This window comes from Plectrocnemia conspersa, unplaced genomic scaffold (genome assembly GCF_051122295.1).
Source record: "Plectrocnemia conspersa isolate PC_06_02 unplaced genomic scaffold, ASM5112229v1 ptg000005l, whole genome shotgun sequence".
Classification (NCBI taxonomy): domain Eukaryota; kingdom Metazoa; phylum Arthropoda; class Insecta; order Trichoptera; family Polycentropodidae; genus Plectrocnemia; species Plectrocnemia conspersa.
Genome location: NW_028277169.1, coordinates 16,090,084 through 16,102,765, shown reverse-complemented (window position 1 = coordinate 16,102,765; position 12,682 = coordinate 16,090,084). Strand labels below are relative to the sequence as shown.

Sequence of the window (12,682 nt, the reverse complement as noted above, 5' to 3'; positions counted from 1 at the left end):
CCTTTTCACAATATATAGAATTTATTTTATAAACCTTTTTGAAAAATATATAATTTAGACTGTATCTGTGTTATGGCAATATTTTACTTTTAATTTTAAAAAGCATATCATAATTCTTAAAAAACATATTTTTTTATAAAGAATTATGATGTTAAATCATAATCAGATTTGTGATAAAAATAAAAAATAAAAACATATACATAGACACCTACATATAAAGTAATACTTATAAAATATTGCTTAAAATAAAAAATATAATTTTAGTGAGCAATTACTTTTACAGTGCTACACACTGTATGCATTCATCCCAACCTAGTACAATATCTTCGACCAAATCAATGTAAAACCACACCAATTAAACCGTTAGTAACTCAAGATTCAGTCCATGCGCCCATTTAATGTTCTAGGGTCCGAACCCCTTTTGATCTTTGACTGAATGTCGACTGTGTCAAAACGCCCACTGAATGTATACCGAATACAAGCTTACGTTCACAGTTTAATTTATTCATGAAGGTTGTAAGACATTTATGAAAAAATCGTTACATGTTCGATCAAAAAGTCTCGGTGCACACAATGTCGGGTCTGTAATATTATAAAGGATAATATCAACGCTTCCCTGTAAACAAAGTGTATATATAATACATCAAATGTATACACGTTCATTATTTTGCTCACGTTCATCGGAACGTAATATAAATATTCATATTTTAATGTTCGAATGGCCATTATGGGTATGTAATGACAAATAAAACATTTGTTTATCTAAACAAATTGAAATTGTTTTGCGCAGTTTGTTCTTTATTTTTTTAGAAACAAATTTTCTCTATGAATACTAAAGGTGAAGTCAAATCATCATAATATAATCGAGAAATAAATTTGTTTAAATGATATCAAATATAAACCAATAATTTCAACCACTTAATAACATATCAATTTTTGTATTTTTTTGTATTTTCTTAATAATATTATTAACACTCTCAGCGATTTTGCTTGAAAATTCTTATGAAACAGTAACATGTATTTAATTTTAATGTGTGTATTCATATGCATTTCTTTGATATAATAATAAACGTTATAGACAAAAAACAGCAAGGAAGATAAAATGAATGGTTATAAATTATTTTTTTATATATCATTTTCTCGTTATGATTTTTATTCATTATCTGTATAATTTATGTTAAAAACGTGTTAAATATTCTTAAACGCCTTTTGCTCAAAGACTCTCACGAATAACTTATTTCTCGGATGTATATATTTTTTTCTGCTAAAGCCAATATTTCCTCCGCTCTGTTTCAGAGCCAAGATTTTCCTTTATTTTAACATTATCAAACGGAGGGGGATTTTTCGGCTTTATTGGAAACGGCGCGCGTTATCGGCCGGCGAAAGTCTAATTAACTTTTTTTTTATATTCGGCTGTAAATCAATTCATAAATATTTTCAGTGTAAATTACAGCGAATTTTATGTGATAATTCTGTACCGAAAGTCACGTGCCGAGCGAAAACGACTCTATCGTAATTTATGCTCCAATATAGCGAGCGGCTCGAGTTTGTGAGTGAAATGGCATTTTGCGATGTGATAAGAAATATAATTTTATTTCCTCTTTGTGTACGACAGCGAAACGAAAATGCGGATTTTTCTTATATAAACTAATAAAAATAAATATCACGATGTTCTATCGCGATGAAAAAATATGTATTTATCTATATATAAATTTTAAAGGGGGCTTGTATTCGATATGCAGATTAGCGACGAGATATGCAGATGAACGATTCTTATTTTAATTAACTCTTATACAGATGCTAATACCGCGCGTTTATAATAATTATAATATTTAGAGACATTCCTGGTTTAATATTTTCCATTTAATTCGCCTATAATCAATTTAAAAAAAGTAATAAATAAACTAATGATTCAATAAATCGATAGCCTCTATAATATCTATGTACTCAAAATACACATTATGTACTAAAAACGTTTACACAACACGTTTTTGCTATATTTTTTTCTCGTCATTAGCATATTTATTTTATATCAATATGTGCTTAGAGGTAAACCGTTTTTAGCTACTCTTCGTCAAACGAATAAGTCAAACAACAAAGGCAACAAGTCAAAAATCGTTCGGACGATTTTTAACACTTGTCATGGTCGTGTCAATGGCGTTTATAAATAATAGAAACAACAGATGTACTAGGTTGAAAATAGGTTTTTGTAACCTTATCTGCGTTCCTTAATCAAATCATCTTTAATGATCGGGTTAAAATCTAATTTAGATGTTTTAGCTATTGCGCGTATTGCGACAAGCTTTTTCTCATGGTCAATGCATCAATTTTAATATGTGATTTATGCCTTACTATTATTTTAGTCCAGTGGTACGTAAAATATATTCATTTTCATCCCCTATTTTATTTAAAATTTTGTCGCGACACTTGGATAGATATTTTTAATCATCAACATATGTATGTACTGAAATATACATCAAGATATTTTTAGCAAAAAATATAATTTTCTTTTAGCAGTGTCCATTACCACGCAATAAAAATAATAAATGGTTAATAAAAATAGTTATTGCGATTTAAATTACATTTTATTATTGTGTGATAAAATCAACGTACGAGCTACAAATGAGCTATGGTATATTATGTGTTTATACATGTTTTATTATAAATTATTAATGATATAACATTTTATTTTCAAGGAATAATTCTATAATATCAATTTAAACAACAATAAATAAGATTACTTAATAATTTAATATTTTTACATTAAGCGTATTAATATCTTTAATATTCCTAGTACACAATTTAATATTAACTTGAAATGAAAATATACTTTTATACAGTTTTCTGTGTTTACGTTTTTTTATCTTTGCATAGATTAATTCTAAAAAATATTTATTTGTATTACTTTTCCTATGCTTTTCACAATATTGAATATAAAGTGGGTTTCAGTTTTTCGTTAACAATATTAATTCATGAAATATCAACACTTAAAATAAATTTAGATGTTTTTGTTTGGAAAAACTTTTTTATTTACTAAAGATCTATAATTTTTTTTAAGAAGAACTTACCCCATGCAAGAAAATCACAAAAATAAAAAACTCATTTTTTATTTTTTAATAATAATACACATATACATACTTTTATACTATTAATAAGAACCATAAAAAAAAATTGTTTTTAAACTTGGTTTATGAAGTTTATTTAAAACGCTTATAATAAATTTATATTTAATTTTAAATACATAATAATTTACATATTTTTTTAATTGTGTAATTAAGCATTTAATTTACAACTCGCCGCGTTTATAACGCGGTTTTAAACATCTATAAATTAATCGGTGGATTTACAGTCACGAGCCAAAAGTGACGCTTTTGCTCGTTAAAGCTTTATTGCCAAAATCCAGATAAAAGAGGATAAGAAAAGAGGCGGGTGTGTTTCGCTAATAAAAATCACAATAATGAAAAGTGGCAATCTCTCGATCTCGAAGGGATTAAGGGTTCAAGAGCTCTATGCACCGCCAAACGAGCCGCGAAATAAAAAAGCACTTGACAATACACGTGAACCGTGATTGATCACCTGGCGGTTTTCTATCGTGCTTGAAGTCATTTTTAGATGCTGATAAGTCAATAATTCTTTTTACAGGGGTGTGTAAAGCACGCAGGTTGGTTTTGGCCCGAGCGAGTTTTGTAACCACTTCATCCCCCGAGAATCGAATCCTCGTTGGGGGTTGGTGTGTATCTGTATGAGTGGTGTGGCTGCCGAATAAATTTAAACGGTACTCGTGTAAAACAAAGGAGCTCCGAATGATTCCACAATATAATATATCTTACGGCGTTACACAGTATATCTTATAGCGTTTGACATTTCGCTCTGCGTACTTAAGTACTAAATCTCGTCTTTTTAGCCGCCGCCCCCCAGAGCGGTAAAGTTGGACCGTTTCCCCCGGAATTCTTACCCTTTTACGTTATTGTCGTACATCAACTTAATTGCTACGGTGTGCCGGTTGTTCAAAAACGCAAGCGGATTCGTCGCATGATTTGTGCGACACGACGATGACTGCGACAAAACTGCCAAAACGTCTAGAGATGTCTTAGTTAGGCTGAGATATTCTAATGAAAATTATGAAATATAAAATATTTGTTTCATATATGTTTCAGTGAAGTTATATGTATATATATATATATATATATATATATATATATATATATATATATATATATATATATATATATATATATATATATATATATATATATATATATATATATATATATATATATATATATATATATATATATATATATATATATATATATATATATATATATATATATATATATATATATATATATATATATATATATATATATATATATATATATATAAGCCACTCAATTGATACATTATAACATGCTAAATTAGCAAGTTTATATTCATATAAGTAAAAATTTGTATAAACTTGTAATATACATAAATAGCTAAAGCTATTGTTTATCATAAAACACAGTTCTCTAAAGCAGAGTTTCTTGAACTATATTCTGCAGAATTCTAGTGTTCCACGGAAAGTTAATAAATATTTATCGCCACAAACCACGTGTTTGTTGGTCAAAGATACATTTAAAAAGACATAACTTTACAATATATTATAAAGATTAAATGGTATAAAATACCTTTAAGAGATCATAAAAATTCACAATAATTGTACTAAATATGAAAATATTCAGCTCTTAATATACTTTTTTGGCAGCAAAAAACGTATTGGTGGGTCAAAAATACATGTAAAAGACCTTTAAAAATCAACAATACTTCACAATATATAGAAATATTTGCCTTTTTATGAATATTATTAAAGTCCACAAAACAGGTGTTTGTTAATCTAAAACACCTGTTAGAGACCATACAAATTACCATTAAATTCTCTAGGTATGAAAATATTCGGCCCTTTATGAATATTAAAGTCTACAAAATACGTGTTTGTGAATCTAAAACACGTTTAAAAGATCTAAAAGTTCAACTATAATTCAAGTTAGTATTTTAAATCTTAAAGGATACTAATACGTGATTTTGGGGATAAAACACCAGCTAAATAATTCAAAAATCATTAATAAATTTACTAAATAAAAAAATATTCGTCTTTTAATATGTTGTTTGCCTTCATTTTAACAGGCGAGTGTTAAAGAATATCCATCTTTTCGTACCTAATGCGAATGAAAGAGATGACGTCCTTTTTTTTGTATGACTTGGGCAGCTCGGCTTATTACTGCCATTAGTCTGTCCACAGTTGCCAAGTTATCAAGTTAATAGCTTTAAAATTCATGTATAATATTTAGTCTACTATTTATATAATATTACCTTAATCACAATAAAGTTTGTGTTATTCTAATGAAATATATGAATCAAAGCTAATTTTAAATTATTTACATAACATAAGATATATATACATTTAAAATATCAATTGTTGTAATTTGCGTGAAAATAATATTTTGGCAAAATTAATGTTCTTGTTATAGAATATTATATATTATTTAAAAACAAAATCTTTATCAAACATAACAGAAGACGTGTTAGTTTTAGTAATACATCTACGATTTAAGAATAAAATAATATAGAAACTGTGCTGTCTTAAAAATCTAATATTCTTTTTGGCTTCTATAGAAGTCATCAAGAAAATTACCAATATTAATTAAGCACCTAAAGGGGCCATAAGCCTTTGAGTTTAATAATATGGTTGTTTGGTATATTTTAAGGCTATAAATCACTTAAATTTATTGAACCATAATATTATTAAAAATATGGCATGAATATATGCTCTCCACATATTAACAAATATGAAAATGACGCGCAAAAATATCAGCCGCAGTGAAAAGGTTAAAGAGCAAGTGTCACATATGAACAGACATTTAACTTCCTAATAGTTTTTTTATTATTTATTTTTAATACATATAAGATATTCTCTATGAGCTGTATTAGCTCATTATTAGAGAAGTTTTAATACCAGATATGTACGACCTAGCTAGATTTTAATTTAACACCACGATATTCATCCGTGAGATTAGGAAATCTAGGTAAACCTTATCTGTGATGATCAATCGGAATTATAATTATATAATAATAACTAGTTCCGATCTTCCAGACACAATACAAATTAAAAAACACTAAGGTTCGTATGGGATTCAAACTTAGGTCTTTTAGGTGAATAGTCAGAGGCTTAGATACTCTTCGTCTATCGTGTTTATATTTTATTTAACTTTGATTATTTATTATTAACTAGCTTCCTTAAAAAATAAGCAAGGTGTTTCGTTCAAATTTTAGGATTTTCGCAGACTTTCATTGCAGAATAGTTTGGGAAACTCTGCTCTGGAGTGTGTAACTACTATATCTACGGCTTCAGGAGCAAGAGTGTGCAATAAGACAATTCTGATTATGAATTTTCAAAAGGCATACATTTACAATTATGAAAAGTTTTTCTATATTTTTGTATTAATCATTTGGAGACTGGGTTTTTTTTTTAACTAAATAGAATAGAATATCCTATAACCATTTCTTATACACAGTGGATTGCCTGAATTAACCTTTTATAGCATTAGTTGCAAAAAACAATACATAAAAAAAATCCAGAAGGCGCCAAAAAATTGTGAAACTATTTGCTAATTTTTTTTTGGTTTTAATTATCAATTAATTGTATTTTACTATTTTTTAACCTTTAAATAATAAAAAGTTATTTGCTAATGCACTAATAATTAACTATTTAGCCTTGTAACTTTTAACTTATTTATACTGAGTTTAAGGATATTTTTCTGTAACAAAACCAGTTTGACAAAATACTTAATATTCTATTGTGCTTTTTAATATGGTATGTCACAATTAAGATATTCAAATATATATTTATGTATGTATGTTCATAAAACAATATTTTTAATATTAAAGAAAATTGTGGATCAAATCACACACAAACATCTGTCGTTTAAAATTTACCTTATATTTAACGTTAGCTTTAATAAAGTTTATTTTTAAGAATCCTATATACTGAATATTGTTTTGTTATTACAAATATCTTATTGGTTTGTATCAATATTTTAATATGTTATTTATTACTTATAAAAATATTTTATACATATAATCTTTTATATAAAAAAAAATATATTATTTATAAATATAAATAATAAACTATAATTAGTATAATTAAAACTTGACTAAAAAATATAATGTTTTTGAGTATTAAACTATTGACATTTCCTGATCTTGCGATAGAAAATTATAATGGAAAATATGGGCAAACCTAACCACAAGCATGTTAAAAATTACTACGGTTACATAGAAAATCATGTACGGTTTATATTTTAATGATAAATTAAAACTGCTTTCTCTCTGTTCTAGATAAATGATTCCGATATAATTTACTATACTATTTCAATAACAGCTACTATTCCAATATAAATTGTTTCTTAATATAATAATAAATATTTTATAAAATATATTACTCTAGAGCTGAATTGACTAGTATTTATTAAAAAAAATATAATTCATTAAGTTAAAAAGTTAGATTTATGCGTGCGGTAATAAAATATAGTGTGAAATATTAGAGACAGCGATTGATGCATTTTCTAATCTAGACGAATAAATAAGGTTAAATATAAACACAAGTAATTTAAAACATAATACTATAGATAATATATAAATATTAAATTTAACCGTTTAGTTTAGAAGGTAATATATTACTTATTTGAAAGTATGTAAACATAGAGGTCATCGCGACTATTTTTCAATATTTTTTGCTAGTTGTTTTAGAATTCTACTATTAAATTTATAGCTCATGTTTATTTTTAACAGATAAGAGTTAATGCTGTTGAACCGCTTCGACTACACTAGTTTCAAACTGTTAAAAGGACGCTTTGATAGAGAACTTGGAGCTTGTAACAGCGATAATTATTAAACGTATATTTATACAATACATTGTCGTACATATATAATATGAAACAATTTCCGTTAAAACATCCAACTAATAATAATGTCGCCGTAGACCTTTCATACGTAGCGATAACGGCAAGCAAACTCAAAGGGAGGAACGATAATTGGAGGATCAGCCAGTTCTTGTCGAAAGTTTCGTGGGTCACGCTTATCTGCGGATTATAACTTCTTCTTCTAGGAGCCAAGTGGGCGGAAGTGAGAGATGAGAAGGGACGAGGTCGACCTTTCTACTATCAAAATCGATGTGGATTAAATTCACAATCAAAAACTGTCAACGGTGACGCGGCACCAAACTGGTCAAATTTTTCACCAAGAACAGGTCCCGCAAACCGGACTGGCAGTTCGGTTGCGGACGGTATGTCATTAAAGTAACGGTAAAGGTAAGAAATACAGCATCCGCATCTCCGGTTAACGACGAGTCAGCACACACACCCAACAAAGACATTATGTTTCAATGTGTGGCAATAACCAAAGCCGCAATCGCTACGACAATATGGACCGAACGCTCAGATAATCGCATTCCAAAGAAACGAAAAATTCCACATTTATAATATAATAGATTTGATAGTAAAATAATTATCAACGTGAAGAATTTTTTGTAAAAAAAAATAGTATTACTGGCAAAAAACACTAAACAAATTATAAAACAGTAATTATTTAGTTCGCAACTGTGCAAATAGAAATATTTTTTGCCACAAAAAAAATAAATCAGTCAGTATTGTCATGTTGTTTCCACACTACTGTACTACATGTATTTGTATTATATATTACTTAGAGATTTCATGAGCTCTGTCTAATTTTAAGTGTGGTTGAAGAAGTACTTCTATATTATTTATTCCCATTTCTGTACATCGTCGATTTTTATTAATAAATTTAATAAACAATTTTCCTTTGACAGAATAATAAAAAATATTTTTAGGTTTATTGTGATTATTAGAGCATTATCAGAACTAGATTGTATTTGTGTTTTAGCCAAGTTATTTTAATAAAAATAATAATAATTTATTTTTCTTAAAATGAATAATATTTCATATTTAAAGGCCCTTAGCCTTTAAATATTAAATATTACAAGCTAACACCACAGCACGCCAGCATTCGTCAAACTTTCGTCCTTGGCCGGACGTCTCCATTAAAGAATCCACTGCAGATAGCCCAACTCTGTTCTCCGACTAAGCTCGGTTAGCCTTATTGAGGTCATCCAGTCCAACACAACATATGCGGAACGAGGCGCTTATTAAAAGATCAGCCAGAAGCCAAAGCCTATAGTTACGGTATTTTCCGGAGAGAGCTCTCAACCACGCTCTCCACCAAGACTGCAATCTACAGAACTGCCTCTATGAAGTGAAAGTCTACGCTACTTTGTCCTTATGAAAGCGAGGACCTAATCTACGCGAATAGTCCTTATGTCTAGGCTCAGAATAATATTCTTAGTGGTGTTTTTGAACAAGTGTTTTGTGTACTCTATATATAATAATGTCACAAATTGCTTATATTACATCTCCATTGATAACCGAAGATGTATACATACGTAGTATATACACATTAGGATAATCTGTTAGTTTAGGTTAATTAAAAACAAACCCGTGTAAACTTTCTTTTGCACTGTGAGAATACTTTACATTAAACCGTAATGTTTAACTGCTTCATTTTATCACGTCTGGCATAAACCATATTTGCTACATACAACAAATGTGCTTTTGCATATTTTTAGTATTTTAATTATGATTTGGGCTTTTCTTTGTCTATATATTTCAAGATATTCAGTGAAAATTACAGAAAAACTATAAATACACATATGTCTATTTTACTACAATTCACTACATAAAAAAATAGTGTCCTTCAAATTAATTATATGTATATTTTCCGATATACATATAAAATGTACATTATCTATAAAATTAAAACAGAATGCTATTTTATCATATTCATGGAATAAAATTGACGGTAAAAAAATATCGGTAAACCCATATATACCACACAAACTGTTCTCAGAAAAAATAATTACTAACCAGTCTAATTATTCCAAAATAATTTACAATTCTGTTTGTAAGGTTAAACATTTTTTTCATATTATTATATGTTTATTAATAATTTGACAGTTATTTTAATATCATATTGTTTGAGCATACGTTTATATTATCTTTAACGGTTGACAATAAAGATTTTACATGAATCTCACGAGACACTCGCTGAAAAGTCGCAAAACACATACTTATTATTATTTTAACAAGCCAACACAGTGTATAATTTTCTACATATTATAATGAATTAAGAAACTTTGCCCTATTTTATATACATACATATAATTCGTATCCCAAGAAGATATGCTAATTTGTCAAGTTACGGCCAGGACAAATTTAATTATGACGCAATTGGGTCAAATACTTATTCGAAACCGAATTACACATTCCGAATGGTTTTCTTCCACTCGAAATATTGATAAAATTCATATTAATTAAATATAAGAATTGTGTATACATATCTGGCACAAAAGTTAAGAAAATCCCTATATAGTAAAACTTTACAAGTTGATTTAATAAAATAGATTAGATTATTATCATAGCAGCTTCTAACCTTATATGATCTTGATAAATATAGATAAAACTATTCACGGAATAAAACTTGTATCAAAGGGGCTGTTCAGAGAAATTATGTGTTTGGAGCTTTAAAGCTTCTAAGGAATTGCTTTCAGAGCCCTGAGGATTTGTATAATACTTAAATCTTACATTATAATATAATATATACATATATATAGTAATTCATATTTTATTATAATTTAGAAATGTTAAATAATAGGCATAATCTTCAAAGATAAATTAGTATTGAAATTAAATATATTTTAATGATAGCTTCTAGTTATTCGTGTAATTATTAAAACAAAATAAAGAATAAATTTTAAAAAAAAATATTACATTGGGTTATAATTTTAAACCATTTATGAACGTCTATGACAATTAAGTGAAAAGTAAACATGTTACTAAAGATGATATATTTGGATCACTACACCGGATGACTGCGATAGATCATTGCCGATGGGCAATTCGATTCACGACCTCTCATTAATGCATTCGATCCAACAAAAATCGCTCTTCATTCTTCCTAGTAATGGAAGTGCTCAATCAAACCCATTGCTCGGTAATGAAAACGGAATTAAACAAAAAAACAATATTGAATTATCGTGTCCGTTCGTAGAAAAAATTATACATACATACATGCGTAGCTACTATGTAATATTTTTTTAGTTCAACGTCTATGACGGTGTAATTAAATCAAATATAGCGTCACGATTAGATAATAGTGGAGAGAGATAGAAATAATAATAAATAATATAAAAACTAGAAAAAGGAATGCGTTTAATTGGATCTCGTTATGTCTGGTAGTCGGAACGTCAGAGTAGAAAACCCATGGATCCAAATCTTAAAAATATTGTTAGAGAGATGCTGTAGGCAAAACACGCCAATCTTTTTAAGGATGATGAATAGAAATACATATGTGTGTATGAAATAAAAAAAAGTTAAATAAAAAAATTCCATGGATGTGCATATGTATAATAGTTTTATTAGGAATGGAAAGGAATGTGTGATTGTATACCTAAATCAGCAAACGCACAAAAGACGTGACGTATGATTAAACTAGCTATCAGTCATTCTTATTCTGTTTTTATTTATAGCATATAATTTTCATTTAATGCGTTAAACATTAATTTCATTTAAATATTAACGCAAGAAAATTAATTCTTAAAAGTACTTTAAAATGTTGAGGGTAAATGTGAGCGTATTTTAAATTAATACAACCTTTATCACCAAAAATCTTCTGAAATATAATAGGTCACGAGTTTAAAAGTACTTTATTATTTCATAAACATAAGTAAAAAATTAACCTTTGTTTAAATTAAATTAAATAATTGAATAAATTTATCCAAGATTTTAAATATCAAAGTTCACAAAAGTAGCATTATATGATAATTATTAAATTGACGAATTTACATCTTATGTAAATTAAATCTATAAAAATAATATATTTTTAAATATTGTATTTATTATTTTTTACTTTTATGTCATATAAAATATATATTTTAATATAATATATGGCTGAGTAGAGAATTATTTTAATTTTTTGCACTGTTAATGTTAGTTATTATTTTTTCTAGTAATTAATTCTAAAACGAGAAAGCACTCTAAAACAAGAAAGTGTGAGGTAGAAGTTTAAGTAATAAATTAATTCAATATTTATTTAATAATATTTATATATGTTTTATTAATAACTAGCATTGTAAACAACGTGATTGAACATAACTAACAATAAAGATAATAAAATTTATATTTGATTTAATTTAAAATACTTAATAAAAGGTATATTCAGAAAATTTATGAAAAATATTTCTTACATACTTGTGAAGTTTACATCTTTATTAGTTTAAGATTTTTTCTAATATTATTACTAATTATCATTGTTTTTTATGTTTTATATCTTTAAAATAATAACAAAAACCAGTTTACACGTATTTATTGTCACTGATACGCGTCTGAATGAATACTAAAATTTTAGTTATTTTTCAGACGCGTATCAGTAACAATAAATACGTGAAAATTTATATTCGTAATTATTCTAGAATGAAATGAAAATCAAGATTATTTTAAAGGAAATTATCTAACTGACAAAGATATTGGTGAATTTAGTCTGTGTATTTTAAAACAAGTAAAATTTGTTGTGT

The 12,682-nt window shown here is 27.2% G+C and overlaps 1 protein-coding gene across 6 annotated transcripts in view; it reads right to left on the bottom strand.

Annotated features, from left to right (window-relative positions):
- LOC148234949 (irregular chiasm C-roughest protein-like) overlaps window positions 1–12,682 on the bottom strand; it is a 306,152-nt gene that overhangs the window by 215,028 nt on the left and 78,442 nt on the right. The gene's annotated exons all lie outside the window — the stretch shown is intronic.